The 26841-nt window shown below is 42.3% G+C and overlaps 1 protein-coding gene across 3 annotated transcripts in view; it reads right to left on the bottom strand.

The window, feature by feature from the left end:
* Positions 1–25216, bottom strand: part of FAM107B (family with sequence similarity 107 member B) — a 63316-nt gene extending 38100 nt beyond the window's left edge. The window contains exons 1-2 of one of the 3 annotated variants that reach the window (XM_074827955.1): positions 25018–25216; positions 22921–23040 (exon numbers count right to left, since the gene is read on the bottom strand). The gene's annotated coding sequence lies outside the window, so the exon portion shown is untranslated. Of the gene's footprint in view, positions 1–13074; positions 13096–22920; positions 23041–25017 lie in introns of those variants that run through there. The other 2 variants (XM_074827957.1, XM_074827956.1) reach the window with 2 other exon arrangements.
* Positions 25217–26841: the final 1625 nt, after the last annotated feature.

Here is a 26841-nt window from a genome sequence, read left to right as displayed (position 1 = left end):
GAGAACATTTAAAAAAACAAGCCAAACTGAGATCAAGTTACTTGTCCAAAGCTATATGAGAAACTAGGTAGAACTGGAAACTCAAGGCGGATCATGCAAGTCCCAGTTGAGCCCTTTAAGATTAGCCCTTCTACATTTGACCATCTACTACACTTCCAGATGCGCAGTAATTTCAAATCCTGCCTATTTAAACTTTAACGGAGGACTCTTAAATTTTCCATCACTGCAAAAAAAGACGACCCTAACTCTGGCAGAGAATATTAGACTTCCTTATAATCCCAAGTGTCTCTCTTGCTTCCATCTATTTATTTTCCTTTTAAGTCTATTTGTGGACTTAAAAGGAGAATAAATAGCCCATTTCTTGGCCAAGTCCATTTCTTGGCCACAAACGTGGCCAACAAAAAACAATGTGATTGCATTCTGCATGTGGTTAAAGCCTGAAGCCTGCTGTTTTAAAACACAGATACATATGTACATATATATATACTCACACATATATATGGCCTTTGTAAATAATCAGAATAGATCTTGATGAATCACCTCTATTTGATTTTTTTACAGTAATTCTTATAAAAAGCAATCCCCAAATGTGCAAACTATTAAGAAAATATGTGAAAAAACAAAGTCTGATTGGCAGACTAAAGTTGTAGCCTGAATAAGACATGAGACTGTTTAGGATTAATGCCAGAAGATCCTCTCTCACTCTAAAAATCTGACATACCATTTGCTTTATTAGCTCTAAATCAACTATTCATTTAATTTACATTAAAAATAGGAAATTATAAATTAATACAGACAATTTAGAACTGAAGTCATGCAGACAGCACTTCTTTTTTAATAGACTTTCAGTTTGCAAGTGAATATTACTGCACGCTGCTGAATTGCTGCAACAGCCCACAAGGCCAGAGCTAGAAGTCTGTCGATATAACCATTAAGATTTCGTTTACTGGAAGTTGATTAACTCAAGGCTTCCTTTTCCACTAACTGAATACCACAAACTGCCTCCAACTATTGAGTTTAGATCTGAGTGTATGAACAAGGAATGACTATCTTATGCACCATCTAGGATTACAATTTCACAGATCCAGGAAATGAAAACTTTAAAATTGGGAAAAGAAAAAGAAAGGCAAGATAGTGCTTCACCCTAGTCAAAAAGTCATTGCAACTCAGATTAACTTAGAATTCCTGAAACTTTAGTCAAGAAAGTAAAAATGAAAGTCTGACCTTTAAAAAGTAAGGTCAGATGTTCCATTAATTTCCTCTTACATTTTTGTGGAGCACATGGTCCAAGGTCACAGAAACATCTATTACAAGTCACAAATATGCCTTTAGTAGAGATCCAAGAGTTTCCTTTCCAAGCTAGAGACAATTACCAACAAAATAGAACACACCATACCAGCTCCAAGCCAAGTAAAGGGAGCCAAAGCTCTTCATCAGCAATCACGTTTAATAGAAATGACAATATAGAGAAACAGCTCCACAGCCAGAGCCTGCAGCTGGCACAGCTCCCGGTGCATTAGTGCAATTAACTCTAGCAGAATGACATCACAGTCGCTCATACCCCCTACTCACTGCAGAAGCCTTGCAAACATTTGTGTTTACTACTCTAGGCCAATGCTAATAGCTTCACAGTCCTTACCTGTGCTACCCTCTTCAACTTTCCCCACGTTCCAGCAGTGAGAAGGACATGCCTCTTATTCCAAGCACCTTAAACTCCATCTAAGCCCATTTTAATCACACACACGGAGGCCTTCTTCCCTTCCCATATGTTTAGTGACCATAACATTAGAAGAGGCTGAAAATTCTTCCTTTCTTAATCTTAACAAAACCTTTTTCTGCTAAGTACTTTGTGACAGGGCTGCCACACAGCACCATTACTGGAAACAAGGGGTTTATAATGGAAATGGTGATGTAACCTTAAATACAGCACCAACCTGCATGAAAACCCTGTCATGCTTCTGGAAAGAAGATGCATTTAAAACCTAACAGGATCTGTCATCATCTTAAAAAGCATGCACTACTGCTGCGTGCTCTCAAAAAGCTTCATTAAATGGGGCTGGGCACAGTGGCAATGAACTGCAGTCTCCCCTGACTTTGTGCAGTACGTGGGCTCATTACTACCACCAGCTGTGACCATCTCTACGCTAACAAGGAAGAGGAAGATAAAAGTCTGCACTAAATTAGAATCTAGTTTTGTGATTATGAAAAGAATAAGGAAACAAAATCGATGTGAACAGAAGTCAGTGCTGGAGGGTTACTCTCACTACCTGTCCATTATACACTTAGTTATTCTTTGCCTAGCATTAACACCTACCCATTTCTCCAAACCAGTGACTCTCCTTATCATCCTCATTCCTTTGTTGTTATCAAACCAGCCTTCCTCTAGGGAAGGTTTATCAGCTTCAGTGAACACTGGCCACAGTACTGCACATAAAATCAGGAAGTTTTGAAATTAAGATAGTAAACCACCACTACCCTCTGCACATAAGAGACAAGTCCAGGTGTAACAAAGATATAATGATGCCATTTTATTAAATCAGTAAAAGAATACTGAAGACAAGTGAACAAGACTTGGCCTTAGTGAACATCTGAAAGTTAATAACCCTAGGTTAATAACCCTGATGAGGACTGCTATTACAAAAATCTCCAGGAATTTAGCACAGGGCAAGTTTTATTATTAAAACTATACTTACACCTAAAGTCCTCTGGATTATTTAAGATTTCCATAAGCGAGAGCCAGGAGACCTCATCTAATCAGGAATATGCTCTGATTCAGAGGCTGTTAATTTGTGTTCACAGAGCACGTACAACGTACCATAAAAAGAAATCATAAAAAGAAGTAAAAGGAAAGAGCTGATAAGGCAAAAGAACCAAGCAGAAGCAAAGGGCGGGGGGGGTGTGGATATTTTAAAGACAAACTATCTGCGTGCGCAGTTCTGAAATTATAACTCCCAACTTCCCTATCACGTTACTGTGTGCGCTGCAGATGAAACAAAGCAAGGGAGAATAACAAGGCCATGTTGCCTCTTTTGAAAGGAAAACTCCACCATCATGGAAAGCTCGTAAAGAGTGTAGAAGCAAAAGGCAAGACTAAGAAAGCAGGGAATGAAAATAGTATTGATTCAAGTAGTTCATTTTTTATTCATAGACATTCTTTCCAATGGATATCACAGAAGCATTTTATGCTTAATAGGTACCATCACTGTGCAAATGTTTTCTAAAATAAAGACTGATTTATTCTTAAGTACAGAAAAAAACCTTTACCAAGACACTAAGTGGCTTCATTCCCCCATCCAAAGCCTGCACAGAAGAACATATGTTAGAAACAGCAGAAATACACACAAGTCCTTTACAAAAATGTCATTATAGGAGACAGCCATATGCAGAATTCAAGGACTAAAATGAAGTGTGGACCATGTAAAACAAGAAAACTCATCCTCGGTGAAAGGCCTTTGATGTTGAAACAATTTAATAGAAGGCGAGTGCTATAGATGCTGAAATAATCTGTTGTTTTAAATCGCAAAGCAAATTAAAATATGTTTTCATTTGATAACCCTGGTTTATTTGTCAGTGATCCTTGACTTCTCAGAGGAGAAGGCATGTGTATTATTAACCACCCTTCAAAAGGCTTCAAAGGAAAAACTTCAGTTGAATACACAAGTCCTAGTCTCACAGCCTTACAGAAAGAAAGACCAATTGCTTACTACTTCTTTCCCTTCGTCTTCCTGCTTCTGGTTTAAATGCTTGCGGTACTTATGTTTCGAATACTTGGCCCCCAATTCAGCCTATTCCACATACTTTAACTATAAAATCCGCTAACAGATTAAATCCCATTGTTTAAACTACAAATTTTAATCCACAAATAACAAGACCTCTTTTGATTCCTTTTGCATTAATTTTTCTCCTCCTTTTCCAGTCTCCACGATAGAGAATGTTCGTTAATCGATATTTCACTTCATAATCTCATTAGCAGTCTCTTCTCCCCTCGGTTAGGTTTTGTGTTTAGGTAGAAACGTCTTCAGATAGTGCCTGGCAACAATTACAGCAATCACATCCAGTTGGAATTGAAAATGCTACTTAATCTACTCTGATTTCATTGATATCAAATATTCAAATCAATAATAAAGATGGTGGTGGTGAAATTGTTACAGTTTTGGAAGGATATAATGTACTCAATACCCATTTCCTTTATTAACTGAGCAAATATGCAAAGAAGCATGTGTTTTCCTCCAGCGAGCCAAAAAGGCACGTGAGAGGGTCATAATGTCTGAAAGAGGAGACTGTGCAGAAGTAGGTCCCTTTCCTGCCCATGCATCTTGTGTGCATCCATGCATGCGTGGCAGGACGCTGGCTGGAGATGACACAGGGAAGGACAGACTCAAGGAAACACCCCTTCTGCTTCCCTTTGAGGTGCCATCCTTTATGCTAACTTTTGCAATGGCTGCCCATGGGCAAATGAGTATCAGATGGCTAACAGTCTTCTGTGCTAAAGGGAGCCAGGAAGCAGGCTCTTAATGAAACCTTCCAAATGGCACTCCGAAAGCCCAAAGGGTACTGGAAAGAGGCACTGGGATAGGATCTCCAATCTTCTTTCAGAAACCAGAGCCTCACTGGTGCAGTTGACCTACATTCTCCAATTCTGTGTTGAAGGACTAGCCAAAACATGCATAAATGATGAGTCCATATCAGCTGAATCTACAAGCATCCCATGCCACGAGAACAAGTCATCTCCTCTCATGTACTGCTCTGTCACCAGCCACAGATGTTAAGTATGATCCCAAACCACATCTGTTTTAACTTGCATAAGGCCCTTTACAGATGAGACTATATCTTGCCAGAACCTCATGTTAGATTGCCATTTGTTGGCTCTGGTGGTGGTGAGAAATCCAAGGTTTTAAATGACCAGCACAACCCTCACCTTTGAAATCTAATACAAACCAGTTTTAAGACTTCCTTCTTATGACTAATTCCCTTTGTCCAGGCATCTATTAGATTTAAGAAAGAAATCATAGCAAGCTTCAAGTTTTAAACTTGTTTTTACCAAGGTAGTCCTTCCTTGAAAGACCACAAAGGTTCTTCATGATCTGCACATCTAAATATCTTATTGCACAGCCAGGGGCAACTTCTGCATATTCAAAGCTTGCAGTTTGGGGGTTTCAATGTTTTACATCAAGAGCAAAGTACATGCAGGTTCAAAATAATCCCATGCCTCCATTTTTCACTTCAGCTAAAAAGGATTCAACAAGACACATCTCAGGAGAAAATACTGGTGTTGATTTATATTCTAGAAATGAACAGATGCTAAAAATGAAAATTATTTAAGCAGAAACCTCGACTGTTAAATATTTGTAGCATTTTCTGTTTCAGTTATTCTCTGCAGAAGGGTTACTGTAACATGAGCCTTTTGTTTGCTGAAGAGACAGATAAATTACAGCACTAATTGGTCCCATATAACACACACTTATTCAAATTCTTTATTACACATGGAAAATTACTCAGTTCTAATGTTCTAAGTGAACACATTTTCAGCTGTTATTCCTATCAAGGTTGCATTAAGAGACATAAGTGAAGGCAGAGTGAGTTCACAAAACCATCAAAGCAAAACTGATTTTATTTACTTAGATAAAATCACCTGAAGCAAGCTGGGCACAAAGTGGAACAGACATTTTGTTTATAGATCAAACATTTAGAACAAATTATTATCTGAAGTTAGCAATTTGATTATTTTCCATCCTGACTCCAGATTTTAGAACTAGTAGAGTTATCCTCTTCTTTCTCAATCATAATCCTGACTCTTCACTTTCTCAGCTTTGGAATAACTACTTGAAAAATTTACAAATTGAAATAACTAGTTACTGAATTCATGGAATGAAATTAAAAAAAAAAAATCAATGAAGAAAACATCTCTGAATTTCATAGAAAAACTACTGAAAAATTTTGCTTGTTTCTCAAAAACACTGGTTGCAACATCTTAACTACCTGAATCTGAACAGGTCACAAATGTTCAGGGCTGGGGGGGAAGCCTTAAGGTGCTTAGATCAGGGAGGTAGGGGAGGTTAAGTTAGACTGCATATTTCATTATGGCTAAACTACACATTTATTTTAAACTTACTTGTAAATAAGATTTTTCCCCATTACTTTTACGATTTTCTAATCCAGTTTAAATTAATGTTTCAATCTACACAATCCAAATGACCTACCCCCATACACACATTCAACAAAATACTTTAAGATGATCTCAAGATGGACAAACCGAAATCATGGGGCATTCCATCCTGAAACAGGTCTTTGCCAATCTTGAATTTATAGTTTAGTGTTTAAGCCTTATATCCTCAACAGAGAATCTAAAGTACACTCCCCTGACCTCATCTTGGACAAGACTCACTCCTGTATCACACCACTGGCAGGATGCTTGTATAATAAGACAAAGGCACAAACGTAGTGGATGCTTCCACACCTCATTGAGGTACCAGTTAAATAGCAGAGCAGCGAAGCCCAAAGCAGTGCTGCTTTACCACACACCAGGCACCCACAGCAGGACCAGATTTATGTCAGATTTATGTCTGACAGAAAGTCTTCAGGGTATGCTCACCTGTGTTATTCTTCCCTGGAGAAGCAGAAAATTATTCTTTGCAAGGCACGCTGCCCCAAGAGCTAAAGCCTTCCTTTTCTTCCTGCTTACAGCCCAGCTATCTGCATTTGGGCGATGGCTGCAGATATAGGATGGCCCCTCTTTCCTGCCTAGCTTCTATCCTCACCTCTACTGGCAACAACAGAAACCACCTGGCTGCTAGATCAGGTAGCAGAAGCTGTCCTAATCGCTCTGCAGCAGCTGCCACCCGCTTTCCCCCTCCCCTCTCTTTTCCCACCTCCCTACATCAGCCCTGCTCTGGGGGGCTGGCACAGGAGCCAGTAACTGCACAAGGGATGCAAGGGGCATGCAGCTCCACCTTGGGAGGTTTCAGTGTCTAGAGCAGTCCTGCACAGAGGTAGAACCACCTTGTAATCTCAGCCTGCGTTGGCTAAAAAATACAAAGTAAACATGGGATTGTGTGCTTTTGTGTACACACCAGAATAAAAGGAGGCAGAGATGGTCAAAAAGATACAGCTGCATAAGTGACTGTAGGAGCTTTCGGCGCAAACGCAGAAGTTCCAGGGGGACACGCCAGAGGCTTGCGAAGCACAGCAGCCAGCCAGCCAAGACAGGCGTGTTATGATGAGAGCAAGGATAACAGCAGTGTAACAGAGAAACCTGAACTGGTTTAATTGGGTCCTTCTCCTTATAAAATAGTTATAAAAAGAAATGTGAGATTAGAGGACCAGCTGAAACTGCTGTGCTAATAAAACACAGGAAACCATTAATCTCAATAAGAGTCATTTACTGAATGCGTACAGAGAACTGAGCCTGTTGGGCTAAAATATCTTATTATTTCCCATTAATTGTTTTTAAACATGTACAGTTCCTTGTACATGTTTAACACAGCAACTGGAGAAAATCCATACCCAAATGATTCTGCAGTGATCGTGGGTTCACTGAAATTCTGAGGGCAGAAGATACCAAAGCTTTTCCTGAATAAATGCAAAGCTGACAATTTAAAAAAGCTTTTCTCAACCTGCTAAATTAACTTCTAGAATATATGGCCATCTCAAAAAACAGGGGTAACAAAAGGAGTTCAGAGAGAAAACTCAGAAGCATATACAATTTATTTTTTTTCTTCACTGGAATGTGCAGCTGAGGTCCCTTTAAACTTAAGCATCACTAACAGATTAGCCAGTAGCACAGAAAGCCAAAAAAGCAAAACAAGAATACACAAGGAGAGACGGAATTTACTTAACAAAGTCCACAATAGATCCTGGCACATCTCTGCCTCAGGAAAAAATAAAAAAATTGAGAAGACACTTACCGCAGGATTTTTTAAATATGGGTTGATGCTCACATACCACTCAGCATTGCACGCGGTTGCAAAAATTCACTCTGTCTCATGAGATCATATGCATACACCCTAAGTTATAAATTTATGCAAACTTTTGCCAGGACCAGTCAGACGTTTTCCTTTATTTCCACAGCTGCTGAAAAGTATTATCACATCCATACTCTATCATGTCCAAATTTTCCTGGCTTTTGAAATGATCCACACTTCCTATTTAAAGCTTGAGCTGGAATGGATGTTTAACTCATTTCACAACGAGTTTCGTTATACATCTCCCTTTATGAAAAATTTAAATTGTTTGGCTAAGAAGTAGTGTCTTTTTACCCCAAGACACTACTGCAGCAGCAGTTAAGTAAATAACACGAAACAAAAACAGGGAAAGGAACCAAAGTGTTTTGTAACTAACACAGAAGAGGGTTTTGGTTTGTTTTCATAAAGTTCAAACAGACAAAGTTTTATGACTTAAGTAAAATAAGTGCAAAGGGTTTGGAGAAGGAAGGTTTCCATTAAACAGATCCGAACTAGTTCAACAGTAATTTGAGCTCTGTATGAGCTCACTTTTTGTCGTGCCACAGTCAGCAGCAAAGCAAAAACTTCACAAAACACAGGAGGGAGCTGATGACAGATGAGAGGGCAAGAGGCAACGCAGGAGCCATCTCTGAAATAATTACTAGCGCTGTAGCACAGCCTGCCATGAGAGAGCCTTTCCCACATTTTTAAAGCTGCAAACGTAAACAGCACTTAAAAGGAAATTTAACTTGAGTGGTGAACCAGGAAATGAAAAAAATGATCTGGAAGAAAATGATGGATTTTCCTGTGCCCTGAGGAGCAGCCCTGGGAAATCCTGGCTCTCACAGAGAATCCCATTTCATGGTCACCAGGGCTTTCCATCTGAAGGGAATGGGATTTCAGGATGGTGTTTCCTTTCCCCCACCCTTTGCTGGCTGTCATAAGAGGATGCTATCAGCTGTGACAAACCACTCCCCTCTGGAACATGGAGCCCAGACAGGACAGCTCAGGACAGCTAACGTGCAGTAAGCCTCAATTGCATTAGGGGTCTGGGAGAGACACCCTGGCTTAGGGAGTCATCCTCCACCTGCATTTAAGTCAGCTCTGATTCATAACAAAATAATCATTTTAATGGTGAAAAGCAGCTACTAAAAATGCTTTCTTGCAGCAAAAGGGCCAACAAAAAGCCAAGCCAGGAGACTCTGACAGCATCTGCAATTTATGGGGAAATGGGCAACCAAGGAGCAGGCTTGGGCCAGGCTCAGCAGTGGGTAATGCTGCCTGGAGTTCATCCCTGGCTGCCAGCACCCACACTGCACATGGGCAACCTGAGCACAGTCCCACCAGTTCCTGCAGCAGGTGATGGGGGTGACCCTTTGGAGAGAGGGCCCCGCAATCCCACGGCATCAGCACACAGAAGGATAACCTGGGGAGAGTCACGCCAAACCTGTGGCCGATGGGAGCCCCAGCTCACACCCGGGGTCAGGGCTGCACTTAAAGCACAGTGCGATGCTGCCCCTGCGCTCTCCCCTTGTGCAGGATGGGATGGTGCCCGGGGACCACTGGGCTCTGGAAGGACATGGTAACACACAGTTTGCCTGATGGGGATCTAAGAAGACACCACTTCATGTCAGGCAGCATGGCAAGTGTCCCTTCTGACAGCTTAATGTTTCACCCGCAGATCTGCGCATAATCAGCTCAGTGTTAGGATCTGCAGTTAAACCTCATTGGCTGAGCCTGAAGATTAGAGATAAAAAATGGGAGATTCAGGCACAAGAAGTAAAACAAGGCAGTTGGAGTTGTTTCCCTCCTCATTACTCATCACTGTAACTGCACCCAAAGGACAACCGCTTGCAGGCAGCGCTGACACGGGTTCAATCCCTTCTGGAGAGGTGGGCAGGCTCTTACTGGTCTCCAGCAGAAGAAGTTGAGAACTACCAAAAACCTTGCAGAGGCTTGGAGTGGGGAGGTTCATTTCTCCTGGAAGAGGCGAGACAAGTTGCCATCTGTGTTGGCAGCCCAGCTGCCCAATACCTGCTCAGACAGTTTAAATCCAGACTTACTGGGTTGAGCAGCGCTTGCAGAAAGACCTCTCATCAACAGGAACCAGGTTAATGGTACAGGGGGAGGCAGGGCACAGGCTCTGCTGAACAGGAATTTCCCTCTCCAAGGAATTGTGCAGGTGATATCCTGCATAGTGCAGTAAACAGAGACAACCCTGGGCAGACCTTACAAGCAAAGTCAACAGGAGTCCTGCTGAAGGATCCATACTTTTTGTATACACAAAGGTGATTTTAAATATGGATTGGCTTGATAAAGGCGATTCTTTACGACACCAGTGCAAACACACAAATGTAGGGAACCACGTAACCTGAACAACCAAAATTTCTTTGCATATAGAGACTTGCTAGCCAATTTTTCTTCATCTCCACTGTGGGACGGAAATGTAACTGGAAACATAAGTATTTTTGATAACAGGTAATAACGACTTAAGAGATTCTCTCTAATTTTTATTTATTACATGGGCAAAAGGCCAGAGAGCGCATTTAGTTAATTAAAGTTTTATTGATAGCAGTAAGTTGTACATTCCTGACATCCTTCTTTTCTTTTTCCCCTGTAGAATGTGGTCCTTAGCCTTCCTTTTACATACAACAACAAAATTAAGCAAAAATAACTATGTAACTTCCTGCAACATCCAAATAAAAAAAGCTACTGTTAAAATAAATAAATAAAATTAAAACCGAATTCATCGTTCAACATAGCCATCCCCACAGAAAGACTAACATGCAGATGAAATGGGAAAGAACCTTGCCTAGGCTGCCAAGGAAAAATACAAAGGCAGGAAGTAGGAAAAAATAATGAGATCCTTATACTCTGCAAGTTGGCAAATGTATCAACCCCTTGTTATATTTGTTTTTCATGTGTTACTCACTAGGCATGCTCGTGCACTGGGAAGAATACCAGATAAAACATGCGGTTATTGGCCAGCAGAGATAATACAGTTAGAACGCAAGCTCAGGTCTGCAGCAGTTTTCCTTAATAAGTATTTCCTATTTGAGCAAATATTGATCCTACATGATGTGACAGGACACTGATATAAAGAAATTGCTTTATGATATGATCTTTAACTGTAAAAAGAAAAAAAGAAATAACAAAACTAGCCAACATATATTCACTGTGGGCTTACTGAGTTTCATACTAGCGTGTCTTGAGTTTTCACTTCATTCACGTGGAACTAAGTTTTATCTTTCTGTGATACAATCCAGCAGTATGTTGAATTCAATGGTTAGTCTTTCAACTCAAAGGCCTGAAGCCAGTTTACAAATACATAACAATTTGAAATAACAAGAGTTTCCTATCCATTCTAATTTTCAAGACTTTGCGATGCACATATTGAATTACTGGAGTAGCTCATTCCGTTACCAAAAGCTTCCAGAAGGAACTGATAAATGAACATTACGCCTTTATAGTTGTAACCAAATGAGGGGACTGAAATACATAGGGGTTTTTTCCCGCCTTCAGCTTTACAAAATTTTCATGTGGTTCAGAAAGTTAGCAAGAATGAAAGCCTATCTACTGTTCCCCATCTCAGCTACCCACCAAATGACAGTTAAGTAGAGCTGAAGGAAATCAGTGTGGTTTGCTTGCACAAGCAGCTTTCTGAAAAGGTAGCAACTATGTTGTAAAGCATTTAGACATGAAGTAAGAAGAATCTAGGACACTATTCTGATGCCTACATCTTAGTTAAATCAGCACACTAGCAAAACCAGACTGCAAGAGCTGGGCTACAAGAGCCACCACAGGGAGTTCCCCTGGTGCACAGCTAAGCTGCAAAAACATATCCAGAGAGACTGTTTCATAACCAAGAAGAAAATATAGGACCAGGTCTGGTATTTAAGCTAAATTACTTTCTTAGATTTCTTATATGATAATTTAAAGTGTGCACTCGCAATCCTCTTCATAAGTTTTGGCTGGTTTCAGCCAAATTTTTAAAGGGTTTGAAGCCTCCAAGATATGAAGCTCCCCCAAATTTCATGTAAACTGGTGGCTGAGTAATGAAAGACTCCAGGCAGGAGTCCAGGCTCTGACAGGGCTCATTCCAGTGCAGATAGACAACAGTTGCAAGTAACAGCCCTCGGAAGCACAGTAAAAAAACAAAAAACATAAAACAAACAACCTGTAAGAATTTGGATCAACAGGAAATGAATTGTCAGGAAAACAAAACCAAGGTTTATGGAAGGCAAAACTGGAGGATCCCCACACTGACTACATGTGAACAGGATGACAACAGGGATTTAGTTATGCAGCACAGAGGACTTCAACTTGTGATGCTGGTGTTAAAGACTCATGCAAGCTTATCTCATGCAGGTCAGCTAGAAAGCTTACAGCTTCGGTTTGTAGCAGAAATACATACGGTACAAACAGATATACCAAAATTTTATTTTATTTTTTAATTATCTCACATTCCATTTTCTTTCCAGTCTCATACCACTATCTGACCCATTTTCTTCCCCAATCCAGAGATCAGGTCAAAATTTATCAAACATGATGATGATGATGGAAAGGTCCACTTTAATGTACCTACGTGCCTGCATTCTTTGTGACAGAAGGTGTCTTGCAGGATACATCTGGCTTCTGTGGCACATTTAAGAAAAAGTAAAAAACTGAAAATAAACAAAAAGAGGCCCAAAAGCACAAACTATTCAATCTTTAAGTACAAAGACCTCTTCTATTAGGAAAAACACACCATCATTGTGATAAACACGATTAAAATTTCAGATTCTTGCAAGAACCACTTTCAGTCATTTTACAAACTTCCTCTTGTTTGCCAGTTACTTAACTGACACCTATAATCTAAAGCATCTTTCACTTTAGAAAAAAAGAAACCACTAACCTTTAACAAATTGTCTTATACAGGATAATGCAACAAGGTCTAACCCTGCTGCAGTGAGAATAGACCCAGTTTAACCACAGGCCAGTTATTCAGTTGAGGACAAGTTGTATCACTAAAAATCTTTTGTGTTACTGTCTACTTCACCTTTACTTCTCTTGCTTTTTGTACATCCCTAGAGCAGAATCAGGCACAGACACAGCTGCAGTCCAACATCATCCTCGGCCTCTGAAAGATGCATACATGCTTGTACCGAGCCACACAGCTTCACTCAGTGCTTTATGCCCCACCTGTAAAAAGCAACACATGGAGTCCAGAACGGGGCTGGGAGGAAAGAAAGCGTGGTGCCACCACAAGTCACAGCTGCAAGGCAGCCTGTTTTTATTTACTGCACACATATGTGTACACCTTAGTCAGATTTCAGCCACCTCTAACTTCTGAAGTTAGGTTTTCAGCTTCAGAACAGCTGTTTCTGGATAAAAAGATTCATATTCTTAACAAACACTACTCAGGTGAAGGGCAGAGGAATTGCACCGTAAATTCAAGCCTCCCATAAAAGAGATGTAGAAGATATGCACATCAGGAAAAAAACAATTCACAGTAGAGACTAAATTGTTAGAGAGTGGAGAGGAAGACAACAGAAAAACCTTATCATTTAAGCTGACCACCTACATTTGACTAGCTTGTTGATATTCCCATTCCAGTGCCAGACTGATCCTGGAAACTCCAAGCCCTAGATTCAGTTCTAAACCCTAGGCAAATGTAAAGCCCTTTTAAAAATGCTCTTCTACTCCCCTTCCATTAAGGACTTCCAAGTAATAACACTTAAATGTAGTCTAGGCTTTCAATGACCCAAACTTTTAATGATTCAAGCTTTTAAACTTCCATTCATCTGCTCCTCATTCAACAATTGGTTTACAGAAAGATTTTTAAAGAGCACCACGGCTCACTGTAGGGCCTTTTGATTCTCTAGCATGCACTATCACTTATTTACTTTAGGTTTTCCATTAGTCAAGTGCTAGCAAGTTCACAATTAAATGAATCACAAGCACCAGAGCAAACAAGACAGTTAAGGCAAAGGAATCCAATTCAAACAACATCCAGTACAGAAGACATTTAGAAGTCCAGAAAGCTAAGAGAAGCTTACTTTGCTTTTTAATTTAGCATGTTTAGAAACAAAAAAATATCTTTAAGAAAGTCTGAAATTGCTTAAACTTATACAGGAACACCGCTAAAAACTCCCTATCTCTTAAATTTCATCAGTGACACAAAAGCATTGACTGAAAACATTAAGTACTTCAATTAATTAAATTCCTTCCAAATGCATTTCCAGAAAAGTGGAGGGTGGGGGGCGGGAGGGTGTGGAATCCCAAACTCCGTTACAAGACTACACTGTTCTCCCAAAATGCACAAATATTGAAGTGGTGCAGCAACCGTGTGAGTGCTACCACCCCTCCAGCATACAATTTAGAGAAGCAAGCGAGTATTGTGCTTTAAGAAGCATTGTCCTTTGCATTAAAAAAATAAAGGTCATGGCCCTTGTGGTCCAGAGAACTTACCAAAAGCAAAAAAGAAACGTTTATTCTATGCTCAGCCCAAATTGTAATGAAAATTAACATTTGACCAGGACAGAGGAAAAACTGCAATTTAATGAAACCACAGTTAGTGACATCCCCATAAAACGATGCCAATCACTTGTCTTTGAGTCAGCTACATTTCCACATTTAGTACAACCGCTTCGGGTGACTCACACCAATAACCTATCTGGAAGATAAGTAAAGGAAATCTCTAGCATGATTTTGTTGCAGCTTTTCAAGATGAAGTGTAATTTGCCTGGTGCTCTTCATTTGAACTTCAATTATTTGAAAATTTAATTTGAATTCCAATTTGTCTTTAGGAATTTTCTCAGAAGCAACAAGGTTAATGGGGGTAATGTACGACATGCAAAACTGGCAAGTACAGTAATGATCATGGTCTAACCAGATCCTGTTTTCAGTAAGAAGCAGCTTTTTTAGGCTGCCTACTTGCCTAAAGGCCTTTATGAGAAGATGATTTCAATATTGGCATAGTGGGTTTTTGCTTGAAATATAAAGTTTATATTATCTTTTCATTATGTTTCTGTTTGCAGTGTTCATTCTGTTTGTTTTTCCTCTTGGTTCAAAGTCCCAAGTTCAAATTCTATCCTTGCACTAATTAGTTATAGCTGTAGACAAGTCAATTCAGCCTTTGCTTCTCAAGTTGTAAAAGGACAATAATAAATACTTATCTACTTTAAATAGATATTGGAAGGATTTGTTTATCCTGACACAGTTTATTTTTCAAATACACAATGATTCTACAAAATGTTAAGCAGAAATTACCTAGTTTAACCACATTAACTGGAATGATTGTAATTTTTGTAAATGGCTTGTTGGGCTTTCATATCCTTTCCTTCCTGAGGGATAGTTTCCTACAGTACACTCCTAAACCTCCCATTTAGCAAACCATGATACCCTAAACTGAGTTCATAGCACCTTAACTACGGCAGTTTAAAAAAAAACCAAACACAAAACCAGTACATTGATTACAAAAACATTTAATCTTAAGAATCTGAATGGTTGTATTTTAGGGTACATTTTTTTCCAGTCCCCTTCCTGGGGGAAAAAACCCAGTAGGAGTGGGAGCTCCTTATTTCATTGCTTTTACAGTAATGAGTTATGTTTGATATTCAGTGTTTTGTTGACTAGTAGGTGTAATCTGGTGCTTTCTAAATCCAATCTTTGCCTGACTTCATAGCACTCTATAAACATCTGTACTTAGAAAGTAAATTAACTACATCTGTGGCTGTTTTAGCAGCCAATTAATCAGCTTCCTATTAGAAAGAAAAAATACCCTAAACCAAAGTGTGATTCTGGATATAAAATAAAGATGAACCTCAAGTCTTGTGAAGCATCAAACCTGAACAGGAAATCAGCTGAGGCTTCTTCATCATTACAGACAAAAAAAAAGGAATAAATGAACTCACCACTGGCTCAAACTTTAATACTTAATTCTACTAGTCCCAATGTTACTTGTAGTAAAGAGATTAAGATCCAATATTAAAACGGGAGGAAGGAGTTGAAATGATCCCTTAGAGCAGTCATTTAACAAAGCACCATTTTATCAATGCATGCTATGCCCAATTTGATGGAACTCTTCATTAATTCTATTTCAGTCAATGTTGGAAGAAATAAGCTCTTTGAAAGCACACACTCCTCTACCTTAAAGTTCATTCAAAACTCTTGCCTTTCAGTGCAGAGAGCAGGCATTACAAAGGCAGCCCTCCCCCTGTATACCGTCAGATGATGGCAGTCAAAAGAATTATGCATTAAAAGAAAGCCTTCCATCAATACAGACAAAACACAGGAAAGTAAAACATTGCACTTCAGCAGCTAGAGTCTTTTTTTCCTGCAAAATTCTGAAGGAAAAAGAAAGACTCTGAAAAACAGTTTTACTGAAAGCTGATATGGGGATGCTTCAGCAGTTAAGAATTTTGTATGGCAGACACCAAGACCTTAATTAGCATAGCACTATAAAACCTGGGCATCCTTCTGGGTGCAAAGCTAAGTACATCACAGATTGAGCCGACCACAACCTCAGCAGCATAGAAATGAGAGCCTTTCCCTGGCAGATGCTGTCTGTAGCCATCCCACGCTAGCAACACAGTGACAACTTTGAGGAAAGGAAGAACTACTTAGTCATAGGAAATCACAGCAGTGATTTAGAAAGAGACCAAACAGATACCTGAATTACCATTTGAGCAGAAAATTTAGTTACTTAGGGACCCATATGGCCCACTGCTACAGCATCCAAGATAGTCCCCCAGGATTTAAGTACTTACCCTTCTTTTGAAGTTCTTCACCCGATTCCTTTAAAAAGCTATACCAGCATCACTGACCAGACCAATCTCTGACTCTGCATTTTGAACTGGCCCCCATTTTTAGAGTTGTCTGCCATAAAATTTCACAATAAAAGTTACATCAGTTGCAGAAATTTTCTAGCAAAAAGTACTGGTCTAACTTTTTTAAGTCCTGTTTTCTTTGCAAATAAGACTTACTATATAGACCTGTGCTTCTCCTCCTCGCAATAATTTTTGCTGAAGCTAGCAAATGGATTACATTTAACTAAAGGAACATGTTTCCTCGGAACTGTTAATCCTATTAGTTATCTGGAAGCAGGTAACAAGGTTGAGGAGATGCCTTTTTAGTGCTTCTACAGAGAAAAAGTAGGCCTTAACTAGCTGAGAAGTATATCAATCCCTATAGGGCAGCTTAAAGTGTTAAAATATGTTCCTGTAATGCAATAAACATGAGTGACGCACTTTTATACATAAAGCTACATCTACACTGGAAGTTTCAGTAAAATCTGGCTCTCCAGCAAAGCAGCTGCATTCAGTGCAAAACTGATCTCCAACATAAGAAAAATTTTTCTACTTCAAGTTTGCAAAACCACTGAGCTGATGTCACAAAAGAAAAAAAAACATGCTTCACCTTTTTGTGTCTAATGTCCATTCACTCACTCTCTTCTCTGTTTAAACTGCAAATTCCTCAGGGCAAAGACTGTCTCTTTAGGACAGTGCAGGAAGGGCCCTCAGGCCACTGGAAAACAATAGCTGGCACAGTTTTTCTGACTTGATGTGCTAACTTGTCTTCACATACTCGAGCAAGGAAATTTATCTTACTCTGCTTACATACTACATTGCAAAAAAAAAAATCAAAGTCATTGTACATTCAGTAAACTCTTGGGTTTATAGAGGAAACTGTGAAGGTACAGCACTTTTGTGTGATTAGGAAAAGGATGTAGCATATAACACGTCCAGTTGATGACTCCAACCTCTCCCTCTTTTTGCTTAGTTTCATCAGTCACTAACTACAGAGAAAGCAAGACAGGCCCAAATACTCAGATTTGAGCTTCCCCACAAGAGTGAGCGTTTTCATACAATGGCATCTGTAACACATGCCTCAGCCTTTTAAACTAAATCCTCAACCTGAGACTGACTGGCACAGACATTCACAAACTACAGTCTTCATAACAAACTTCAAGGCTGGCTTTCCAGTTACTGGAACTTCAGAAAAATATTTTTGTAAATCTTTTCAATGGAATACGGCTTCACCCCAAAAGATACATGCTTTCTGCTTTTCAGAGACATTAAATTTCTTGAATTCTAAAGCTAGCTTTTAAGGTATTTTCTGAAAAAGGAAGAATGTGTTCACTCATATTTTGCATAAGAAGTTTGAGTTGTTCAGCCTTCTTGTCCTTGAAAGAAGAAACAGGTGAATGAAGCAAAATGAGCACGCTTAGCCTGTCTTTGGAGAGCCACCCTGCTCCCCACAGTTGTTATCTGTGGTAACAAAAAGCATGCACAGGACAACCACATGCACAGCCAGGGCTTCCTTCCAGAATACACAGGACTCCCTGCTCCTGAGCATTTCTGATCAGTTAGCGTGTCGTTGCGGCTGCTCGCTATGACAAAGGACAAGGAGAAGGGTGGGAGAGTGGCAAGGCAAGCTGTGCTCGCCCCTGCCCTAGCAGCCACCTATGAAAGGTCATCGCTTCACCTTGCAAACCTACTGCCAGCACAACTGGGAAGTCGTCTACAACCCACAGCGCTTCAGTTTGCTTCTGCACCGTCCGTAGCAGGATGGCCTCAAGGGTACTTCTAAGGCTTTGAAGAAAAAGTTGGTTTACTTTTAGAAATACCAAAAAACACCTCCCACCCAAAGAAAATCCCCAAACCACCAGACCACCCCATCCTTTCCTCCCTTCTCTTAAGACACCCAGACCTGGCTATAGATTTCTTCCAGACTGTTTCCAGGAGGCAGTGGTGATATGCCTGGTATTACAAGTTAAGCACGTGTATTACAGCTTGCATTATATGACATAGCTCATCTTCAAGGACAAGTTACCTCGAAAAGCTCTAGGACAAGAAAAAAAAAACATAGTATAATGCAAAAACTACCATAACCCAGCCAAACTCCTCCCTATTCTCTCCAAAAATAAACCTCCCAAATCCCAGTGGCTTCAGATGAAAATCAGTTTTTCTCCTCTACCAACAGCCAAGCCACAAACTGCACCTCAGGGCAAGCCCAGGCATCCACTCGTCCTTGAAGGGCACCGCAGAGCTCAACTACTGCAGCAAGTCTGAAGGACGTAGCAGCAGCACAGCGGGATGCTCAGCAAGTCATCTTTTTCCCCAGTGACAGTTAAGAGGAAACTGAGGTAGCAGGGATGTATTTCAGTTGAAACAACATATTTAAAGGGCTGCTTAGCGACTCATCCTGACAAGAAGAAGGAAATTTCCTTTAGCTCAAACTAAACTCCTTGCTCTTCAGAGGTACTAAACAGTAAGACTTTTCCTCTATGGTCATATTAACATGCAAAGCAACTCAAGTCCATCCATTCTGATCGCCATCCTTAAGTGCTCTGCTCAGCTGGAGGTGCACTTCACCCATCTGACAGCATGAACTCCAGGTCCCCTGAAAACTTTCCAGCTTGTTCGGAAGCGTCCAGCACTGGCACTGGCCTAGATTAGGAGCACAGTTATGCACACACGAATGGTCTTGACTCACTTCTTATAACATCATCTTGACTACTCAGAGCTGTGAACTCTGTTTTATTATTAGCACCAGAACAAAAGCCTGTGTATATACATGAGGTCTTATGAATGCCCATTCACTGTACAGGCAAGGAATGAAAAGAATTGTTCTATTATTTCCCATCATCATCCTCGCCAACCCACCAACAGACCCACTGAATGCCATCGCTATTGAAATACCTTTGACTGGCAGTGTCTGGCTCCCATTCAGAGCAGATGCCTCCGGATCTGCTGAGTTAGCCAGCTCCAGTGGGCACGAGCATGGTGAACTGAACGTCCTTCCAAGACGGACAGGAGAACTCTTAATATTCAAGTACGCAAAAGCAGCTTAATGTGAGTTTCACTCTACACTATAACAAACAGTTTCAAGACTCGGTTTTCCCCTCCCTAAAATATACTATGCTGCAAAGCAAAGGGACTGCTTCAACCAAAGTCAAACCTGAGGGCAGTTTCTCCTTCAGACTCATTTGTGGGTTTTAGCTCTCCAGCTTACAGGGAAGGTGAGTAATTCCTGGGTACAAGGTAAAAAATAAGACCCGTCCCACCACAACAAGCAGCAAGGTTGCTGTCCAGGATGTTAAAGCACTCCTTACAGCAAGAGCATGTTTCATGCTTCATTATCATAAAGCTAGTTCTCTACAGGACTCTAATGCAGCTCATACTGAGGGGCAGTAAATGTAAAAAGCTGAGATTTGCTGAAGGACAGGACAGAGGATTTACAGTTCATCCTGCAGCCACATAAAGAAACTGCAGTATAAATGTGAAAATAAAAGAAATTGATCTCATCTAAAAGAAAGAATTTGTCCCACTGTTCCTAAATGACTGTACTATTCCTCTCTTTGAAGAAGAGTGTGTATTTGCACAAAAGGCAACCTTCTGGCTTCATGTTGCCAAAGAAATTTTCAAAATGTAAGCAAATACAGGAGTTCTGCTTCTAGGATAAATAAAGCTAAATAAGGCAAAGGTTATTGCAATTTTGCTTCCTTCTCTCATCCTTGTCCCATCTAAACAAGCTGATTAACTCCAAAGCAGACTAGATCTATACTAGAAAGCAAATGGCACCAAGCCACCACAAACCCTGCCCTTTCAGCTATAGGCCCAGGCTAAAAAAATCAGAGTAACTATTGATTTCAATTTTTATTTTAACATAATGTGATACAGACCATTGGACTGAGCACTGCACACAACTGCTCCAAAATCTTTGTGGCTTCTTCTTTTACAGACACAGCTTGGAAACACTGCTCTCCCACCTGTGAGTTTCCTACCCTTCATTGCACAAAACTTACAACGCTGGCCTAAACACAAGAAGCTGCCAGCTCGAAACACCTTTTGAAACTAAAGTTAAAACGCTGACAGACTGCAATTAAAACAGTCAACCACCAAACACAGTGTTGTAAGGAAAAACATTATTTCAAACTTCAGTTTTCTCAGTGTGACAAAACACGGAGGTAACAGGTATCCTCTGGTGTTTTCAAGTCATACAGAAAGAGGAAGAAAAGACCACATCCTTCCTTTTCCTGCAGATGCTGGTGCTCCCTGATAATATAACGCCTGTAAGATTTCTGTCACACAAGACTGCCTCCCCGCTGTCGTGCAACACACACAGTCCTTCGCACCAACGCCCTGTAGCGGAAGAGGCCAGGCAAGAACAGCAGCTGTGCAAGTGTCTGTGCAGAAGTGAGAGCAGCCGCCCCTTCAGAAACCACCTTTAAAAAGCACGAGCCTGGTCTCTCAGGGTGGGGATCTGCACTCACACCATCTCACTGGGGTCACAGAAAGGCAGCCCTGGTCTGCCATGGCCCTCTGGGCTCTGCAAAGCCTTCTCTTCCCTTCTGCTGGCACCTGCTGATGTGCCCCTGTACAACGGGCCAGATGAAGGACCAAAGACCCAGCCAGAGATCCATCTGTGAAAACAGCACCCACTATTTAAAGGCAGGTGTAGAAAGGAGAAGAAAAATGTCCCTTACTGTTTTTTCTCTCCTATGTATGCTGAATGTCTTTGTTTAAGCACTTATCATTACAAAACCCTCCTGTTCTTCATAGCCTAACAAAGACCAACATATGTGTTATTGGTGGGAGAGCAGTCGACCACTAATTGCATCACAGCCAGGTAACCAAATTGATTTTCATACTGTGCCTTTTGGACCGTGCCTCTTCTACTCCTTCATGCAGGGGGAAATTCCTTCGTTTCAACACTAGCCAATAGTTCAGGAGACAAGAGTTCAAGTTCCTGTGTAGTCATGGACAACCTGTTTACTTTCTGGTCCTTTTATTCCTCATCTGCAAAGGGAAGGTGTCTTCCCCAATGTGGGAAGATGCAGCACCTTTCCACTTCAGCACAGCTTTGAGAGGATTAACATAAATGAAGCCCGCACAGAGATAAGCCTGACAAAAACACGCAAGATGTGGAAAGAGGAAGTATCGCTGAGAAGTGTAGTTCTAGCCATGTAATTTATCTTTCTTCTAAAAAACATTTTTCCTATCAAATTTGCACCTCTATGTTCAGGTTAGCATGCAACCAATTCCTTTTCCACAGCTGAACCCTTCCAATATCTTCTGTTGAAGTTAAAACATCAAAACTCCAACTTACATGCTCTTTACGTAAATACAGAAGAGTTGCATGCTCTTTGCAACATCATCTGAAGCTGCAAACCATACTTCCACTGATACTCAAGAACACGCCAGGTCTGGCCAAACCAGAATAAACTTTAGACTAATCACTGAGTTGAAGAAGCATTAAGCACATTTTTTTCCCCTCCAAAGTTAGGCAGTGAATATAGCTTGCTCTTTGATGCTTGCTTTTTCCAAAAGTGTCAGAACGGTATCAGCTGTGAGTTGTGTCTGACATGCTCATTTTGTGTACTTATGAGATGCAAATAGATCCAAAGTTGTACAGCGCAAAGATGTCAAGATATAAAAACGGCTCAGCAGAGACTCCGCAAAGCTGAGCACTGAAACTTGCTCTCTTTAAAACTACCACAGTGCCAGAAAAGCCTTAGAGTTGGCCACATGTACTTAACACTGTTAACTGCATACAAAGATAACACAGTTTTATTCAGTAAAATCTTTTTTTTGAAACTTTGATGGAGCCAAAGTTCTGTTAAAGCCAATTACTGGTTAAACAGTTCCACTCTTCTTCCCACAGCTAGTAAACAAGAAAGTTTCCTTCTATCTTTCCCCATTTTTCCTTCTGCTCCCAATTTTTAGGATTTTCCTGTCCTTACCTATGTTATGAAGGGGTGTTCCCAGAAGCAGTTTCTCAACATCCTGAGTATGGCACTGTGTAAAAACTGAGTGACTCCCCTACCGCCACCCATGTCTACTCTCAAGCTTGGCTGTTCCACTGCATGACTGTCAAACAATCTGCCACTTCAGCAAACACACTGACCATAGCCACCACACAAATGAGCTTGTAAAGAAGAGGCATGTGCGAGAAAGATCTCCCAACTGCAGCTGCCACATAGCTCCTCACTTACCTAGTCGTGCAGGGGTGCTGTAGGGTTCAACACTGCTAGTCTCAAACCGTTAAATGCTCAAGGTTGAGCCGGAGTTCAGAGAAACTTCTTAATTTTGAAGAGATAAAAAAGGTGCTAAGACTGAAAAAGAAGGAAGAGAGTAAATTAAGGGATGTAAGATCTGAAGCAGAAAGGAGAAAACAAATGGGAAAGTATTTAGAGGACTTGATGAGATGACTCTCCCACCTCTACCTCTTACTTTTGGGAAGCGATCAGCATACCATTTTAACTAACAATACTTAAGTGCTGGAGGCAAAATAGCAGTATTACTCTTGAGCATTTTGGACACTGAAAAACAGAAGTGACACTTCACCTGCCAAAATCATCCCTGGCAAAACTCCACGGACATCAGTGGAACTACACCAAGCATGAAATTGGCCCACAGTTGCTTTAAGACAATAAAGGCTTTGTTTTAGGAGATATGGGGCCTTTGTGGTTCTTTTTAATAAAGCCCAGCAAACAATTGTTTATTGTCCCTGAGCAAATATCGCTGACAATAAGCAAGCAGCTATCACATTCATAGTGCATGCTGTCTGTCCATATATTGCTAGGAAAACCATCAATAAAGCAAGAGATTCTCAGTGTCCTGTTCATCTCACAAGGAAAGTAAAGACAGTTTAAAAGCCTCTCAAACTGCCTACGAGATCCACAAGCAATTATTCCCATTTTTAACAATGTTCTTCCATGCTCCTACTTCTTTGCCAAGTCAATGAAAGTTAAATATCCTCATTGGTGCTACAGGATTTAGCGCACACATACACGTACCACAACGCAGAACAGCACCCCTGCCAGAGTTATTCAACAACGCTCCCACCACAAACTACACACAGCGACCAAATTACGCTCACACAGAAGCATCTTTTCCTCGTTTTGTTGTGTTTTTGTTAGACTATGCAAATTCTCAACGAAACCCCAAAAGTTCACATGTTCCTGCCTCTCTCTCAAGTTTGCTACAAGCATTGCCCTGAACTTATAGGACCAGACTCTGCTCCAACACCAGCCACAGCCGTATACTGTGTTCACACAGTATTGATATATGCCAGAACTCATTAAGCTATGAAAAAAATCCAACGGAAGAAGCAAACAAGTAGTTCAGTTACACAGAACTCCTGCATTGCACCCCTTCGCTTTGTGAAGTCCCAAAATACCTTTATCCAGCAGTTACGCTGGCCAGCTGCACTGCCTTTCAACCCAAACGTAGGAAAATCTGGACATTTGGACTCTTGGGGCCCTTGAGGGAAACTCTGACAGAACCGCACCGGGAGGGATGGAAGCACACGCAGGGAGACAGCGCAACTCCTCCGGTCCTGGCACGCTCACAGCTTTTACTTTTTTTAAAGATTTGTTAAGGAAACATCCACTGTCCACATCAGAAGTTCAGCTACTCTAAATTCTCATTTTTCAGGGCAGGACATATAGAAAATGAATTATGTATATTTTGTATTTGCTTTTCCTTTTCCACCTCTTCCACTCAACATCACGCTCCCCTGGCCCCACCGGGCTGCAGCCCACGGACCCCGCCGAGCCAGCAAAAGTCACCAGAGAATAAAAGTTGCCCCACTGGCAAACCCAAACGCCCCAGCGGCTCCACGGTCCCGGCGAGCCGAGGGGAAGCCCGCCAAGCAGCTCACGGCTGGGCCGCGGGGGTCGGCGGGCGGGCGCCCGGTCGGCGGGACCGGCAGCATCCTCGCTGCTCCGCACACCCCACCGGGCACCCTGATACTTCACCCCCTCTCCCCTTTGGTTTTTTTTTTATTTTTTTTTTTGCAGGGCTACTATTAACTCCCTTCATCCTGAAGGGAAACGCGGGAGCAGAGACGGGGCTCCCCCGCGGGAGCCCCACGGCCCGCGGGTGCCGCCGCCTCCCGCTTCGCACAACCCTCCCACCAGCGGCACCCCGACAGCTTGGGGAGGGGGGTGCGGTGATGGGACCCCCCCTCCCCTTCCCGCCTCCCACCGCGGACCCTCACAGGGAGCCGCCTTCCCTCAGCCACCCCCCGGCTGCCCCGTCCCACCGCGCCAGCGCCGCGCCTTTGTGTGAGGAGACACAAAACCTACCTCGCCGGGGCGGCTCTCCCCGCCCGGCAGCGCGGGGGACGAGGGCAGGGAGACCCCGAGGCGCCCGGCGGGAGGAGGGAAGGAGGAGGGAAGAAGGAGGGAAGCCGGCCGGCAGCCGCCCGCCCGCTCACTGCCCGACGGACGGACGGACTGTGCCTTCGCCCGCCCGCCGGCGCGGCCCCGCCACACGCGCGGAGCCGGCCCGGCCTCGCCTGAGGGGAGCGGCGGGGCGGGCCGGGGGCGGGCCCGCCGCTGAGTCACCGCCGAGGCCGCCCGGCCGCCTCCTTTGTTGTCAGGCGTGGAAAAATCCGGGGTGGGGGGGCCTGGCTGGGTGGAAATCCCGAGAGAAACGGGGGGTTAAAAACTGGAGGGGGGTGTGGAGGCGGAGGTGAGCGTCGTGGAGCTCTGCCTCCTCGGGGCGCGGGGAGGGCGGCGGGAGGCTGCAGCCGGGCCCACACCCCGGGAAGGGCAACACGCGTGGAGTGCCCGCGGGCGGTTCGCAAACGCCTGCCGAGGCCGTTGAGTGGCCCCACTCGCCTGCAAGAGCCACCCCTCTCTTCATGGAAGGGGAATCTTCCAGCTGTCCCACCCTTCAACTTTCCCCGCGTGGTTTCTTCTCCCTTTCCGTGGCCCGGAGCCCTGTCCACTGTGGCTATTTCCACAGGGCAGTCTGCAGGAAATAAGGTTCCCACTCTGCGAGCAGAATCATCCAAGTAAGAGGCCAAGAAATCATGGCCAGCCAGTCAAAATGTGCCTTGGTGTGCCCCAAAATCTGTTTCATAGTGAGGGCTACGTGATGGAGACATGACAGAGAGAGCCTGGGACACGATACAGCATGCACAGACTTTGGGAATGAACCCCCCAAAACAGAAAGATCTTTGGAGATGAAATGTGGTTTTATGCATTGGTGTAGATACTTGGATTGAATCGATATCTTTTGTATATTTATCACTAGGATTATGTTGCGTTTCTTCAGAGCAGATAACTTGAATCACAACAAAGTGACAGCAACTTGAGTCATCCCAGGGCTGGAAAACTTCAGACTGATTTGAGGAGCTCAGTAACCTGAGGAGCTGAGCATTCAACATCACTTGGGCTGCAGAGACAGCCCCAACCCCCAAACACCCCAACCCCAAGAAATCCCCACAGGGAGGATATTGGGTGCTCAGTAGATGGTGCTATTTCCACCAAATCTGTCCTAAATAATCCCTTGCCCCCCCACGGTAAGGAGCATGACTCGTGGAGAGAAATGTGTTTTCTGTGGGGCAGAGCTGAAATCCGGGGTACCGGTATGTACTAAAAGATTGCTCCGGTCTTTGTGTGTGGCTGTTCTTTCACTAGGAAAAAAAGGCAGCCTGGGTGAAACCTAACAAATCGATAAAATCCAGAACACGGGTGGCCACTGTCAGTTCTGGTTCAATTTGATTCTCTTGCTGAGCACCAACATATGCAGTCAAAGCTATGCTGTGAACAAACAAAATGTTATAAAATGCTACATGCTCCTCAAAATGTCACTTGTGGCGTGACAAGTTGGACACCCCTTTGCGTTGTCCATGGTCACAGTGTCAGCCCTGGTTATGGGCAGCCTCAGTCCCCTGGTGCCCTTTCCTTTGCAGGAGTGTTGTGAGATATAGTTGTTCTGTATGTGAAGCTCATGGATACTATATGGAGAAAAACCTCATAAAAATTGATTATTTTTTTTATTAAATGCAGCACAATGATGTGCCTGGATGAATGAGGGAGTATAAATATTGAATAGTTCCTTGTTCTGTGAGCAACCTCTATCTGAATCATGGGAGGGGGAAATGGTGTATGACCAGGGAA

This window comes from Strix aluco, chromosome 5 (assembly GCF_031877795.1).
Source record: "Strix aluco isolate bStrAlu1 chromosome 5, bStrAlu1.hap1, whole genome shotgun sequence".
Taxonomy (NCBI): domain Eukaryota; kingdom Metazoa; phylum Chordata; class Aves; order Strigiformes; family Strigidae; genus Strix; species Strix aluco.
The sequence above is the reverse complement of the archived record's forward strand: the minus strand, read 5'-3'. Positions and strand labels throughout refer to the sequence as shown.